Raw genomic sequence first — 17,500 nt, forward strand, 5'->3', positions numbered from 1 at the left:
AATTAATGTGAAATCAATCATAATTTGTTAACATGACATTAATTGTGTGATAGAAAAATTATATCATTAATTAAACAAATATAAATTAATGAATAATCTTAACTAGATAGTCATTATGCATTTTAATGTACTGCATTGCGGAGAGGACTTCGGGAGGGGGGCAATATGCCCCCTAGCCCCCTCCCCACACGTCTTCTCTCAACCCCAGTACATAGAGTAATGCTCATGTACCTGTTTTAAGGTTTTTTTGGTAGGTATGGAAAGAGGTGAGGGGTGAGGAATCTGAGGGAAGAGTTCTCTTAGGTAAGGAAACATAATTTGGATTTAAGCTGGGTTTATACGATCGAACGGTTCGTCGAACCCGGTTGTCGAACCTACTTGTCAAACTGTTCGAAGAGGTGGAGTCAAAATGCATAAGGTTTGTGGACAATGAAGCCTGCCCACAAAAGTCATGCGAGAACAGAATTTCTTCGAACCATTCGACGAACGTGTTTGACAACCAAATGTTCGAACATCACTTCAAACAAAGGAAGTGGTGGATATTCAAGGAAGATTTTTTCCTTTTTGCTTTAAATCATTAGAATTTATAGATATTCAAAGGTAATGTTTCCTTTGATTGATTGAAGTCAGGTAACCTTTTGTTAATAATCTACTGTGTATTATTATTATTATTATTATTATTATTATTATTATTATTATTATTATTATTATTATTATTAGCTAAGCCTAACCTTAGTTGGAAAAGCAGGATGCTATAAGCCAAAAGGCTCCAACAAGGAAAAAATAGCACATCGAGGAAAGGAAATAAAGAAATAAACTACAAGAGAAGCAATGAACAATTAAAATAGAATATTTTAAGACCAGTGACATCATTAAAACAGATCTTTCATATATAAACTATAAAGAGAGACTCATGTCAGCTTGTTCAACATAAAAACATCCTCTGGAAGTTTGAACTTGCGTATCCTTATTCTTGGCAACCATATTCCTTTCGAGCTAGAAGGACATTTAGAGCAATGGCTGACCTTTTCTCATTACTGGCCGTATGAAGAACATGTAATGAGGGCTTATCCAAAACCCTCGACCCCTACTATCACGCATATCTACATGATCAAACAATAATGCCATCGATTTTTTTTCCTTTTCCACTCCTAAGGACATATCAATGAGTCCGCGTTCCACATCAGGTGGGCCATTCTTACCGAGTTTACTTTTGTAGGGGCCTGGGGCGTACGCCCTCTTTGTCGTGCTGGAGTTCATTGATTTCATTGATAAGTTTGGTGTAGGTTGTAAGACGTCTTAGAGAGCTGTGAGGAGGACTTCGGCGGGTGGAGTTGTTCTGTAGCTAGGTCCTAGAGAAGAAGGACTGGGTAATTGCAAGACGTCTAAGAAAATGAATTGTGAGGATGGTTTGTGGAGGGGATTTTTTCTGTAAGTAGGGCGTACAGAAGAAGGACTGCGTAATTGCAAGATGTCTAAGAAAATGAATTGTGAGGATGGTTTGTGGAGGGGAGTTTTTCTGTAAGTAGGGCGTACAGAAGAAGGACTGGGTAATTGCAAGATGTCTAAGAAAATGAATTGTGTGGATGGTTTGTGGAGGGGACTTTTTCTGTAAGTAGAGCGTACAAAAGAAGGACTCTGGGTAATTGCAAACGTTTAAGAAAATGAATTGTGAGGATGGTTTGTGGAGGGGAGTTTTTCTGTAAGTAGGGCGTACAGAAGAAGGACTCTGGGTAATTGCAAACGTTTAAGAAAATGAATTGTGAGGATGGTTTGTGGAGGGGATTTTTTCTGTAAGTAGGGCGTACAAAAGAAGCACTCTGGGTAATTGCAAACGTTTAAGAAAATGAATTGTGAGGATGGTTTGTGGAGGGGATTTTTTCTGTAAGTAGGGCGTACAGAAGAAGGACCGGGTAATTGCAAGATGTCTAAGAAAATGAATTGTGAGGATTGTTTGTGGAGGGGATTTTTTCTGTAAGTAGGGCGTACAGAAGAAGGACTGGGTAATTACAAGATGTCTAAGAAAATGAATTGTGTGGATGGTTTGTGGAGGGGACTTTTTCTGTAAGTAGGGGTACAAAAGAAGGACTCTGGGTAATTGCAAACGTTTAAGAAAATGAATTGTGAGGATGGTTTGTGGAGGGGAGTTTTTCTGTAAGTAGGGCGTACAAAAGAAGGACTCTGGGTAATTGCAAACGTTTAAGAAAATGAATTGTGAGGATGGTTTGTGGAGGGGAGTTTTTCTGTAAGTAGGGCGTACGGAAGAAGGACTCTGGGTAATTGGAAGATGTCTAAGAAAATGAATTGTGAGGATGGTTTGTGGAGGGGAGTTTTTCTGTAAGTAGGGCGTACGGAAGAAGGACTCTGGGTAATTGCAAGATGTCTAAGAAAATGAATTGTGAGGATGGTTTGTGGAGGGGAGTTTTTCTGTAAGTAGGGCGTACGGAAGAAGGACTCTGGGTAATTGCAAGATGTCTAAGAAAATGAATTGTGAGGATGGTTTGTGGAGGGGAGTTTTTCTGTAAGTAGGGCGTACGGAAGAAGGACTCTGGGTAATTGCAAGATGTCTAAGAAAATGAATTGTGAGGATGGTTTGTGGAGGGGAGTTTTTCTGTAAGTAGGGCGTACGGAAGAAGGACTGCGTAATTGCAAGATGTCTAAGAAAATGAATTGTGAGGATGGTTTGTGGAGAGGAGTTTTTCTGTAAGTAGGGCGTACGGAAGAAGGACTGGGTAATTGCAAGATGTCTAAGAAAATGAATTGTGAGGATGGTTTGTGGAGGGGAGTTTTTCTGTAAGTAGGGCGTACAGAAGAAGGACTGGGTAATTGCAAGATGTCTAAGAAAATGAATTGTGAGGATGGTTTGTGGAGGGGAGTTTTTCTGTAAGTAGGGCGTACAAAAGAAGGACTCTGGGTAATTGCAAACGTTTAAGAAAATGAATTGTGAGGATGGTTTGTGGAGGGGATTTTTTCTGTAGCGGGTCCTAGAGAAGAAGGAGCCTGGGTAATTGCAGGGCGTTTATGGGGATGAAGTATGAGGAGGATTTGATGTTGTTGTTGTCATGTAGCCAGGTCCTAGAGATGAAGGAGCTTGGGTAATTGCCTGACCAGGGAATTCTGAAGCCACTGGGCTGTTGACAGGGTTAGGAAGAGGTTTAAAGATGTATGAAATTTCATTGAGGTGAGAATTCTATTACGAGAAATAAAATATCAAAATCTTATTTATGTTTTATGTGCCAGTGTTTTGTTTATTGTGGTAGCCTATTGGAAATTCCCTACCTAGAAATTTCCTGGACTAGCTTCGAGTCCCGCTCAACCTCATTAGTTTCTTGTAGTGTTTGCAACTTCACCATCCTTGTGAGCTATGGCTCGGAGGTTTGGGAAGCATATAGGTCTACCTGCTGAGTCATCAGCAGCCATTGCCAAGCCCTCCTTTGTCCTAGCTTGTGTGAGGGGAGCGCTTGGGCACTGCCCTTTAGGTCATTATCACTGTCTCTTGCCTCTGCCATTCATGAGCGACCTTTTAAAGTTTTATTTGAAAACTATGGATTAGTGGTCTAGGAGAGCTTATAGGTATACCTGCTGAGTCATCGGCAGCCATTGCCTAGCCCTCCCTGGTCCTAGCTTGTGTGGGGAAAGGGCTTGGGCACTGTCCTTGTAGGTCATTGTCACTGCCCCTTGCTTCTGCCATTCATGAGCTACCTTTAAAACCTTTATTTAGAAACTATGGATTAGTGTTTTGGGATAGCTTATAGGTATACCTGCTTAGTCATCACCATCCATTGCCTGGTCCTCCCTGGTACTAGCTTGTGTCCTTCTAGTCCATTATCACTGCCCCTTACCTCTGCCATTCATGAGCGACCTTTAAAATATTTATTTAGAAACTATGGATTAGTGGTTTGGGTGAGCTTATAGGTATACCTGCTGAGTCATCAGCAGCCATTGCCAGACACTCCCTGGTCCTAGCTTGTGTGGATAAAGGGCTTGGGCACTGTCCTTCTTGGTCATTGCCCCTTGCTTCTGCCATTTGTGAGCGACCTTCAAAAGATTTATTTGGATACTATGGAATCTAGAAGTCTCCTCAGTGCCAGTAGGCGTAACCCATACTTCAGTTCTATAATAAAATCTTGTATAATAGTCTTCAACGTTTAAAATACATTGACGCCTTTGCTTTTATGGTTTTAATTGAATATTCCTTTGTTTACTTTTTTATTTACAGTAAACGATATCGGTGTCAATGACCTTAGATGTCAGGTTGCCAGAAAACTTCAAATCAATCAATCAATCAAACTCTTTCCATAACTGTTTCATAACAAACAACAGATTTAATTATCTCTCTCCGTCAAAACTAGAACGGGGAACTCGGTAGAGCGCATACCTTCGCCTATATCCTGTTGCATATCACGAGATTGGCAATTGAATTATGCACAATTTAGCTCTAGTGCCCTGTAAATCGGATAAAGATTGACCATGATATAGCAAAAAGACGTCTTTTATATTTTTGTGACCTTAACCTTGTAGCAAAAAGACGTCTTTTATATTTTCGTGACCTTAATCTTGTAGCAAAAAGACGTCTTTTATATTTTCGTGACCTTGACCTTGTAGCAAAAAGACGTCTTTTATATTTTCGTGACCTTGACCTTATAGCAAAAAGATTTCTTTTATATTTTCGATGACACATTACACATTACACTGCTATGTAGTGATATATATACTGTACACATTTATATATTCACAATCCAATCTTTTTCCCTTTTCTTTTCAAACTAGTCAAAAGATCACGCCCAAGGCTATAAAAAGACCGAAATCAGAGTAAAAAAAAAAAAAAAAAAAAAAAAAAAAAAAAAAAAAAAAAAAAAAAAAAAACTGGTGATAGAAGCCGAAACCCATTAAAAGTTTCTGTCCAATTCCTGTTCCCCTACAGAATATTGTCTGCTCCCATTCAGGACGATCCTATAGTTTTCCTGGCGTTTAGTCTGGATGAATGGAAGTTCACAGTTTCGTATAAAAAGATCTAATGGTGGAATACCGAGCGATATCTTCGTCATTTCGTAGTAGCATTTTCTTTTAGGGAATATCTTGTTATAAAATATTATTTTTTCGATTGGACATTCAATGGCAAAACACTAACTCTAAATCACTTACCTTTTTAATGATGAGAATAAAAGTTTATTTCTGATAACTGAATTTAGCAGCATTCCCTTTGGCTTTTAAGGGATATCTAGTTATAAAATATTAATTTTTCGATTGGACACTCAGTGCCAAAACACTAACTCTAAATCACTAACCTTTTTAATGATGAGAATAAAGGTTTATTTCTGATAGGTGAATTTTCAGAAGTTGTGAGAATTGCTTGCTGTAATTCCTAAGGTTTTCACAGTTGACAAAAACGAATACAGTTCAATAACTAGAACAGCCACTCAGTAGAGCGCATACCTTCGCATATATACTGTTTATTATTATTATTATTATTATTATTATTATTATTATTATTAATATTATTATTATTAATTGCTAAGCTACAACCCTAGTTGGAAAAGAAGAATGCTATAAGTCCAGGGGCTCCAACAGGGAAAATATCTCAGTGAGGAAAGGAAACAAGGAAAAAATAAATATTTTGATAATAATATTAAAATAAATATCTCCTATACAAACTAAAAAACTTCAACAAAACAAGAGGAAGAGAAATTAAAAAGAATTGTGTGCCCAAGTGTACCCTCCAGCAAGAGAACTCTAACCCAAGACAGTGGAAGACCATGATACAGAGGTTATGACACTACCCAAGACTAGAGAACGATGGTTTGATTTTAGAATGTCCTTCTCCTAGAAGAGCTGCTTACCATAGCTAAAGAGTCTCTTCTACCCTTACCAAGAGGAAAGTAGCCACTGAACAATTACAGTTCATTTGTTAACCCCTTTGGTGGAGAAGAATTGTTTGGTAATCTCAGTGTTGTCAGGTGTGTGAGGACAGAGGAGAATCTGTAAAGAATATGCCAGACTATTCGGTGTATGTGTAGGCGAAAGGAAAGTGAACCCTAACCAGAGAGAAGGATATTAGGAAGTACTGTCTGGCCAGTCAAAAGACCCCATAACTCTCTATCAGTAGTATCTCAACGGGTGGCTAGTGCCCTGGCTAAGCTACTACATGGCAATTTAAGTATGTACATTTTGGCACTAGTTTAATTCAAATCAGATAAAAATTTGTCATGATATGGCAAAGACGTTTTATGACCTTTTCGTGACCTTGGCCTGGACTTTTGAACCACTCACTCCGAAAATATAATCAACTTGTCATTGGATCATGGCCAATGATCCCACGAAATTACATGAAATTCAGTCAAATAGTTTTTGAGTTATGCGAATATAACCAACTTGTCATTGGATCATGGCCAATGATCCTACGAAATTACATGAAATTCAGTCAAATAGTTTTTGAGTTATGCGAATATAACCAACTCGTCATTGGATCATGGCCAATGATCCCACGAAATTTCATGAAATTCAGTCAAATAGTTTTTGAGTTATGCGAATATAACCAACTCGTCATTGGATCATGGCCAATGATCCCACGAAATTACATGAAATTCAGTCAAATAGTTTTTGAGTTATGCGAATATAACCAACTCGTCATTGGATCATGGCCAATGATCCCACGAAATTACATGAAATTCAGTCAAATAGTTTTTGAGTTGTGCGAATATAATCAACTCGTCATTGGATCATGGCTAATGATCCCACGAAATTTCATGAAATTCAATCAAATAGTTTTTGAGTTATGCGAACCCCAAACACAGACAGACATAAAAATAAATAAATAAACGCTTATCAAAACATAACCTTTACAGCGAAGAAAGACTTGATCTAATTGAGCTTTATATATACACTTCTCTGATGGAGTTTAAAGATTTAAAGCCCACTCATGAATGGCAGAGGCAAGGGACAGAGACATTGCCCTATCAAGCAAAACAATGACCAAGAGACTTACCATATACATGTATACATATGATCAGCGCCCAAGCCCCTCTCCACCCAAGCTAGGACCAAGGAGGGCCAGGCAATGACTGCTGATGATTCAGAGCGCTAGGACCAAGGAGGACCAGGCAATGACTGCTGATGATTCAGAGAGCTACGACTAAGGAGGGCCAGGCAATGGCTGCTGATGACTCAGCACATAGACCTATCAGGAAGGTGAGGTTGATGCGACCAAAGGAACAAACGAGTTTGAGCGGGACTCGAACCCCAGTCTGGCCGATCACCTGTCAGGGACGTTACCACACATGCTACCACAACCTTAAGCATCTCTGTGTATAATTAAACTTAGATCAACATGCATTAAAAAACATAACAAAACCATCTAAGCTACAACCCTAGTTAGAAAGGGAGGTTGCTATAAGCCCAGTGGCTCCAACAGGGAAAATAGCCCAGTGAGAAAAGGAAACTAGGAAAAGTAAAATATCTCAAGAACAGTAACCTTAAAATCTCCCATATAAACTATAAAAACTTTAACAAGAGGAAGAGAATTAAGAGTTAGAAAGGCAGGTTGCTCTAAGCAAATAGCCCAGTGAGGAAAGGAAACAAGGAAAAATAAAACATCTTAAGAACAGTAACATTAAAATCTCCTATATAAACTATAAAAACTTTAACAAGAGGAAGAGAAATATATGTTAGAATAGTGTGGCCGAGTGTACCCTCAAGCAAGAGAACCCAAGAAGACCAGGTAGCTCCCAGTGACTCCAACAGGGAAAATAGCCCAGTGAGGAAAGGAAACAAGGAAAAATAAAATATCTTAAGAACAGTAACATTAAAATCTCCTATATAAACTATAAAAACTTTAACAAGCGGAAGAGAAATATATGTTAGAATAGTGTGGCCGAGTGTACCCTCAAGCAAGAGAACCCAAGAAGACCAAGTAGCTCCCAGTGGCTCCAACAGGGAAAATAGCCCAGTGAGGAAAGGAAACAAGGAAAAATAAAACATCTTAAGAACAGTAACATTAAAATCTCCTATATAAACTATAAAAACTTTAACAAGAGGAAGAGAAATATATGTTAGAATAGTGTGGCCGAGTGTACCCTCAAGCAAGAGAACCCAAGAAGACCAGGTAGCTCCCAGTGGCTCCAACAGGGAAAATAGCCCAGTGAGGAAAGGAAACAAGGAAAAATAAAACATCTTAAGAACAGTAACATTAAAATCTCCTATATAAACTATAAAAACTTTAACAAGAGGAAGAGAAATATATGTTAGAATAGTGTGGCCGAGTGTACCCTCAAGCAAGAGAACCCAAGAAGACCAGGTAGCTCCCAGTGGCTCCAACAGGGAAAATAGCCCAGTGAGGAAAGGAAACAAGGAAAAATAAAACATCTTAAGAAAAGTAACATTAAAATCTCCTATATAAACTATAAAAACTTTAACAAGAGGAAGAGAAATATATGTTAGAATAGTGTGGCCGAGTGTACCCTCAAGCAAGAGAACCCAAGAAGACCAGGTAGCTCCCAGTGACTCCAACAGGGAAAATAGCCCAGTGAGGAAAGGAAACAAGGAAAAATAAAACATCTTAAGAACAGTAACATTAAAATCTCCTATATAAACTATAAAAACTTTAACAAGCGGAAGAGAAATATATGTTAGAATAGTGTGGCCGAGTGTACCCTCAAGCAAGAGAACCCAAGAAGACCAGGTAGCTCCCAGTGACTCCAACAGGGAAAATAGCCCAGTGAGGAAAGGAAACAAGGAAAAATAAAACATCTTAAGAACAGTAACATTAAAATCTCCTATATAAACTATAAAAACTTTAACAAGAGGAAGAGAAATATATGTTAGAATAGTGTGGCCGAGTGTACCCTCAAGCAAGAGAACCCAAGAAGACCAGGTAGCTCCCAGTGGCTCCAACAGGGAAAATAGCCCAGTGAGGAAAGGAAACAAGGAAAAATAAAATATTCTAAGAACAGTAACATTAAAATCTCCTATATAAACTATAAAAACTTTAACAAGAGGAAGAGAAATATATGTTAGAATAGTGTGGCCGAGTGTACCCTCAAGCAAGAGAACCCAAGAAGACCAGGTAGCTCCCAGTGGCTCCAACAGGGAAAATAGCCCAGTGAGGAAAGGAAACAAAGAAAAATAAAATTTTCTAAGAACAGTAACATTAAAATCTCCTATATAAACTATAAAAACTTTAACAAGAGGAAGAGAAATATATGTTAGAATAGTGTGGCCGAGTGTACCCTCAAGCAAGAGAACCCAAGAAGACCAGGTAGCTCCCAGTGGCTCCAACAGGGAAAATAGCCCAGTGAGGAAAGGAAACAAAGAAAAATAAAATTTTCTAAGAACAGTAACATTAAAATCTCCTATATAAACTATAAAAACTTTAACAAGAGGAAGAGAAATATATGTTAGAATAGTGTGGCCGAGTGTACCCTCAAGCAAGAGAACCCAAGAAGACCAAGTAGCTCCCAGTGGCTCCAACAGGGAAAATAGCCCAGTGAGGAAAGGAAACAAGGAAAAATAAAACATCTTAAGAACAGTAACATTAAAATCTCCTATATAAACTATAAAAACTTTAACAAGAGGAAGAGAAATATATGTTAGAATAGTGTGGCCGAGTGTACCCTCAAGCAAGAGAACCCAAGAAGACCAGGTAGCTCCCAGTGGCTCCAACAGGGAAAATAGCCCAGTGAGGAAAGGAAACAAAGAAAAATAAAATTTTCTAAGAACAGTAACATTAAAATCTCCTATATAAACTATAAAAACTTTAACAAGAGGAAGAGAAATATATGTTAGAATAGTGTGGCCGAGTGTACCCTCAAGCAAGAGAACCCAAGAAGACCAGGTAGCTCCCAGTGGCTCCAACAGGGAAAATAGCCCAGTGAGGAAAGGAAACAAGGAAAAATAAAACATCTTAAGAACAGTAACATTAAAATCTCCTATATAAACTATAAAAACTTTAACAAGAGGAAGAGAAATATATGTTAGAATAGTGTGGCCGAGTGTACCCTCAAGCAAGAGAACCCAAGAAGACCAGGTAGCTCCCAGTGGCTCCAACAGGGAAAATAGCCCAGTGAGGAAAGGAAACAAGGAAAAATAAAACATCTTAAGAACAGTAACATTAAAATCTCCTATATAAACTATAAAAACTTTAACAAGAGGAAGAGAAATATATGTTAGAATAGTGTGGCCGAGTGTACCCTCAAGCAAGAGAACCCAAGAAGACCAGGTAGCTCCCAGTGACTCCAACAGGGAAAATAGCCCAGTGAGGAAAGGAAACAAGGAAAAATAAAATATCTTAAGAACAGTAACATTAAAATCTCCTATATAAACTATAAAAACTTTAACAAGCGGAAGAGAAATATATGTTAGAATAGTGTGGCCGAGTGTACCCTCAAGCAAGAGAACCCAAGAAGACCAGGTAGCTCCCAGTGGCTCCAACAGGGAAAATAGCCCAGTGAGGAAAGGAAACAAAGAAAAATAAAATATTCTAAGAACAGTAACATTAAAATCTCCTATATAAACTATAAAAACTTTAACAAGAGGAAGAGAAATATATGTTAGAATAGTGTGGCCGAGTGTACCCTCAAGCAAGAGAACCCAAGAAGACCAGGTAGCTCCCAGTGGCTCCAACAGGGAAAATAGCCCAGTGAGGAAAGGAAACAAGGAAAAATAAAACATCTTAAGAACAGTAACATTAAAATCTCCTATATAAACTATAAAAACTTTAACAAGAGGAAGAGAAATATATGTTAGAATAGTGTGGCCGAGTGTACCCTCAAGCAAGAGAACCCAAGAAGACCAGGTAGCTCCCAGTGGCTCCAACAGGGAAAATAGCCCAGTGAGGAAAGGAAACAAGGAAAAATAAAACATCTTAAGAACAGTAACATTAAAATCTCCTATATAAACTATAAAAACTTTAACAAGAGGAAGAGAAATATATGTTAGAATAGTGTGGCCGAGTGTACCCTCAAGCAAGAGAACCCAAGAAGACCAGGTAGCTCCCAGTGGCTCCAACAGGGAAAATAGCCCAGTGAGGAAAGGAAACAAGGAAAAATAAAATATCTTAAGAACAGTAACATTAAAATCTCCTATATAAACTATAAAAACTTTAACAAGAGGAAGAGAAATATAAGATAGAATAGTGTGCCCGAGTTTACCCTCTAACCCAAGAAGAACAGGTCGGATAAAAGCACCAAATTCGATGAAGTCTCTCATTAAGTAAAAGAATCCTCTTCTGAAAATGATGAGGTGCAAACATTTGTTAGTCGATAGGGACAAGTACCCTTTAAACGAGGGAATTCTGTGCCCCTGACACTATGTTTTCAATAGTGTACGTAAGTTGTTAAAAATGATGGATAAGTATGTAGATAGATATGCACACACACACACGCACATGCACAGATTCAACTCTTTACATCCCCTCCCCCTTTCCTAACTACATCTCACTGGTTCTGCAAATTGTTGGAGATTGTGTGACTCTCAGGGTAACCCCCCTTTCACCAGCGTATGACTACTCCCTTTCCCTCCTACCAGATGGACGGGGAGAGGCGAAGTAGCCATACGTTTGGCATTGTCACTCAGCATTACAAGAAAGAAATAATTTATATATATATATATACTGTATATATATTTATATATATATATATGTATATATATATTTATATATATGTATATATATATATATAATTTATTTATAGATTTATATATATATATATATATATATATATATATATATATATATATTTATACACACAGTATATGTATATATGTATATATATATTTATATATATGTATATATATATATTTATATATATATATATATATATATATATATATATATATATATATATATATACATATATATATATATATATATTTATACACAGTATTTATATATATATATATATATATATATATATATATATATATATATATATATATATATATATATATATATATATATTTGTTCCAACACAGTGACTTACCTCGAAACACTTTCTTAGGAGGTTACTGGTAACTCCTCTCCGACGACCAGAGTTTTACGTAGTTTACCCTACTTCCATGTTCTATACTGTCCTGAATAACGGGAGATAACATGACCTGGGGGCAATGCCCGATGAAGGTCGCGTGTCTTAAGAAGGACTTGGCAATAAGTTTTCTGGTCGCTTCGTGAGCATACTCAGTGCGATTCCCTTTGTGTTTGGTTCCACGTGCTTCCCACGTGATCTGGATCTCTTAGTGTGTGTTTAGTGCCTTACCTATGTACTATTGAATTCGCTCCCTTGTGCTTTCCTAGTGTTTTAGTGCTTTCCCTTTTTGGCTTGCTTGTGTCTACGGCCCTTTGTGTTGCGTTATGGAGCACGTTCGCCGTTGTCCTGGGCCTAGAGTCGGTAGATCGTGCGGGGCTTTTCTGTCCAAGCCCGATGTTGACCCGCATACGCTGTGTACCTCGTGTAGGGCTAAAGCTTGTTCGCCGTCGGACAAGTGTTCCGAATGTGCCGATTGGACCGAGGTCCAGTGGGTAAAATTCCGTACCAAAAAGAAGAAGGCATCGAAGAAGTCCCCTAGGAAGACTAGCGTTTCTTCCCCTGCGACTTCAGCAGGAGAGGGGTCAGGTAAGGTACAGCCGTCTTCCCCTACCCAGAGTAAGGGGCGAGGTAAGTCCAGGGAGAACAAGCAGATGGCTCCGCTTTCCCAAGAGAGGGAATTTGTGGGCAGTCCTTCGTCGGCCAAGGCAGTTCAGGCGCCCGTAAGTGAGTGTTGTGGGGGTCCGGGGGACGTGGCTCTCTCTCTTAGGGGCCACGTCTCGTCGGGGGACCCCTTGTGGTCTAATAGTGTCCCTTTTTCTTCGTCAGGTTCCTGGGTGGAAGTTCCAGGGGCATCAGCGACGGAGGGCGGCGTCGGCAGAGAGGAGTCCCCGCAAGAGGATCCATTGGCTTGGGACGTACCGAGGACTCCGATGAGGTCCCCACTGGACATGGAGGAAGGCCTAGGCGAGGCCTTCCCCTGTTTGGCGGGCCTGTTGGGATGGTTGCCACCGAAGACTTCGCTACAGGAGAGTCTCCCCATTCCTTCTACGTCAGGGGTACGGCGTAGCCCCAAGAAAACGCAGTCACGTGCTAGGTCTCGATACGGGGGTAAGTCTTACTCGTCAGGACGTGACTCTTCGGATTCGTCAAGCAGTGAACGGAGGAGACGACAGAGGAGGAAACGAGATCGGTTGGTGCAGAGGAACTCCCCTTCGCGGTCTCCCACAAGATCTCGGGACAGGGTGAGTCCACGTTCCCCTCCACCCAAAAGCAGGAGACCAGTCTCCCCGGTAGGGACGTGGAAACGAGATCGGTCTGTGCGCAGGAACTCCCCTTCGCGGTCTCCCACAGGATCTCGGGACAGGATGAGTCCCCGTTCCCCTACACCCAAAAGCAGGAGACCAGTCTCTCCGAAAGGGACGTGGGTTTTCGTCCCAGGGAACAACTTTAAAGACTTTTCCAGGTCTATTAGTTCGACACCTGAGCGGGCAGGAGACTGTCCTCCTAGAAGGGCCTCCACGTGCTGCGCCAGGGAGTCACCAGATGAGTGGAGGGCTACATCTTGCAGGCCTAAGACACGTCCTGGAGACGCTTATTCCGCCCAGCGGAGGGAGCCGTCGTCTAGGCCGGGCAGCCTCGACAGGTCCCCCCATCGAGAACCCAGAAGGGGACGGACACCTCCGTTGAACTATCTCACGGAGGACACCGTTTCGCCGAAAAAGGCCTCGAAGAGGAGAGAGACGGCGGACGTCGAAGGTAAAGGGAACCGAGGACCCCGCCATCACGGCGGAGACCGAGATCACGATTCGCCCCATCGGTCGGAAGGAGGGGAGGGCGAGTCGTCGGTGACGGAGGACTCCGCGTACAGGAGAGTCCTTGCCTTAATTAGGTGTTATAACAACCTTATAGACCCCGCCACTCAAGAGGAAGAACCCTGGACTTCAGGCCTGAACAAGTTCATAGCCGTCTCCGCCCAGAAAAAGTCCTCTCTCTCCCTTCCCGAGGCCAGTAACGTGGGGATTGGAAGGACTCACATCGATAGGGTCATATCCCGTAATAGCGACTCCTGCAGGGGTCACAGCTCAGCAAAGCTCCTACAGGGTTTGAAGTCGCAAACGAAATACTACTCTTTGGAAAATAGGCCGACCGGTGCTTGCAAGACCGAGGAAACCCTAGACATCCTGTGCCAGGGCATCTCCGACGGGAGGGCATCGGCAGCATCTACCTTCTTCTTCCCTTCCGAGTCGGCAATGATGGAGGAGATGTCTAAGGACTTGGTTAATGTGGCCTCCTGGCTGGATTGGTGGGCCACCACCCTAGTAGGCACCCAGATCCCTACAGACTCCATGGAGCCTGCAAAACGGGAGGCTCTGAATGAGTTGCTGGGGTCAGGTAGCCGCGCCCTTAAATTCCTGACCTTTCAGTCTTTGGCTCTCTCCGCAAACTGGATTCTCCGGAGAAGAGACGCCCTAGTCAAGAACCTTCCCATTAAGATTCCCGACAGGGAAGCGAAAGCCTTGAAGACCTGCTCCGTCTGGGGGAAGCAGCTTATTCCTATGAAGAAGGCGGAAGAGGTCGTGGAGAAGTTGGCCAAAAAGAGGGAGCTACCTACCCTGAAGCCACAGACTGCGCGCCGCCCCGTCTTCAGGAGGCCAGTGACAGAAGCACCCATGGCCGCGCGTGCCGCACCAACTCAAGGAAGGAGGGAACCCTCATCAGGACAGTGGCCTTCCTCTGCGGTTCCCCCCCGAAGAGGATCATCCTCTACCCCCCCCCCAACGTATAGGTCTTCTTTCTACTCCTCCAGGAGGGGGCGAGCAGGCCGTTCCTCCCGTAGGAGATAAGATGGGAGGCCCCCCTCCCCTGCCCAAGCCTCAGGTAGGGGGATGCCTCAGACTCACTTGGCAAGCATGGAAGCTCCACGGAGCAGATCCGTGGACAGTAACAGTACTAAAAGAGGGCTACAGGATCCCCGTCATGAAAGAGACACCCCCTCTGGTTCCAGCAACACAGGCGGACTGGTTGGTGCCCAAGGACCTGGCGAAGAGGGCAGCGTTGGACAAAGAAGTCACGACGTTGCTGCAGAAGGGAGCCTTAGAAACAGTGACATTCCCGGGTCCGGGGTTCTACAGCCACCTGTTCCTAGTGGAAAAAGCAACAGGAGGGTGGAGACCTGTAATAGACCTGTCAGCCTTCAGCAGGTTTCTCAGGATAGTAACCTTCAAGATGGACACTCCAAGAACGGTCATGGCATCCTTGAGGGAGGGCGACTTTATGATTTCTATAGACCTCAAGGACGCCTACTTCCAAGTGCCCATTCATCCGTCGAGCAGGAAGTTTCTCCGGGTCAAGTGGGGTGCCCAGGTGTTACAATTCAAGGCCCTGTGCTTCGGTCTTTCAACAGCCCCCCAGGTATTCACGAGGGTCTTTACGACGGTCTCCATATGGGCCCACGAACGGGGCATTCGATTCATCAGATACCTGGACGACTGGTTACTCCTTTCATCCTCAAAGGAAGACTTGAAACAACAGGGCGAAGATCTTCTTCAATTGTGCAAGACCCTGGGCATCGTGGTCAACTTGGAGAAATCGCAGCTAACTCCATCCAACAGGATGACGTACCTGGGAATAGTCCTGGATTCATTACAGGTCAAGGCATTCCCAGCCACGGACAGGCTGGACAACCTGGATCGAGTGCTCCGGCCCTTCCTTCTGGGTCGCCCCAGAAGAGCGAAGGATTGGCAAAGGTTGGTAGGACACCTGGTGTCCCTAGAGAAGCTGGTACCTCACGGGAGACAGAACCTAAGGGTGGTTCAATGGAACTTAAAAGAACACTGGAACCAGAAAAGTTCCCCGGACATTGTGGTGCCACTCCTTCAGGAGTCCAAGAAAGCCTTGGAATGGTGGCAGGATCGGTCGAACACCCTAAGGGGGTTGCCACTGTCCTCCCATCCTCCGGAGGTCCTTCTCTTCACGGACGCATCGAAGGACGGGTGGGGAGCCCATCTCCGGGAAAAGACAGCAAAGGGGGCGTGGTCAGAGGGGGAGAAGTCCCTACACATAAATATCCTGGAAATGAGAGCGGTCCAAGAAGCCTGCAACCAATTCGAGGAGGACATGAGAGGGCATTCGGTGGCCCTAATGTCAGACAATGCAACGGTGGTGGCTTACGTGAAGAAGGAGGGGGGACTGAGATCAAAGGAGTTGTGCGAACTAGCCCTTCAAATCCTAAAATGGGCGGAACAGAAGGACGTCATCCTGACGGCAAGGTTCATTCCGGGGAAGAACAACGTCCTAGCAGACGGCCTCAGCAGGGTGGGGCAAGTGGTAGCGACAGAATGGTCCCTACACCCACAAGTGGCAAGCTACATTATACAGATGTGGGGATCCCCGGTAATGGATCTGTTTGCAACAAAGTTGAACGCTCAACTCCCCGTATTTTGTTCTCCCGTCCCAGATCCGAAGGCGGCAATGGAAGACGCCTTTCAGCACAAGTGGGATGGTCTAGACGTGTATGCCTTCCCCCCTTCTCCCTGATAAGACAGGTCCTCAACAGAGTAAGGGCAGCAACCAACCTAAGGATGACTTTGATAGCGCCTTGGTGGCCGGAGAGAGAATGGTTCGCGGACCTAAGGAACCTCACCGTTCTACCTCCTTGGCCTCCACCCGACAGGTCAGACCTATTAAAACAACCACACTTTCAGTGGTTTCACAGAAACCCGCAAGCCCTTCGTCTTCACGCCTGGAGATTATCCAGCGGCTCCTGAAGAAACAAGGGTACTCCGGCAAGACAGCCAGAAGGATGTCGCTGTACCTGAGGAAATCATCCACAGCCGTCTACCAGTCTAAGTGGGCGGTATTCGTGAAGTGGTGCAGGGACAAGAAGATAGAGCCCTTGGAAGCGTCAGTGCCCGTGATAGCCGACTTCATGGTACATCTCAGGGACAAGTTAGCCATGTTAGTCCCAGCGATCAAGGGAGTTCGGGCGGCCCTGGGTCAAGTCTTTCTTCTCAAGGGCATAGATCTCGGCTCCTCCAGGCATATCTCCATGCTTATCAGAGCGTTCGAACAATCATGCCCCCCTTCCGCCCCTAGAATCCCGAGTTGGGACTTGGCACGAGTCCTAGATATGTTACGGAAACCACCATTCGAGCCCTTAAAGGACATTGATGACAAGAATCTCACGCTCAAGGCGGTCTTCTTGCTAGCATTAGCCTCAGCTAAGAGGGTGGGCGAGCTACACGGACTGTCATTTGAGGTGGAACACTCTAGGGGATGGAAGGAGGTAACCTTTAAGTTTGTCACATCCTTCGTCGCCAAGACTCAGAACCCCTCGGTGTGGGATCCGAGGTTTGAGAGCTTTTCTATTCCGGCAATCCCGAATAAAGGAAACCCGGAGGACCTAAAATTATGCCCAGTCAGGGTTATTAGGAAATACCTTAAGAGAACGGCAAACCTCCGCCCGTCTATCAAGAATCTCTTCG

The sequence above is a fragment of the Palaemon carinicauda genome, chromosome 1 (genome assembly GCF_036898095.1).
Source record: "Palaemon carinicauda isolate YSFRI2023 chromosome 1, ASM3689809v2, whole genome shotgun sequence".
In the NCBI taxonomy this organism is placed as follows: domain Eukaryota; kingdom Metazoa; phylum Arthropoda; class Malacostraca; order Decapoda; family Palaemonidae; genus Palaemon; species Palaemon carinicauda.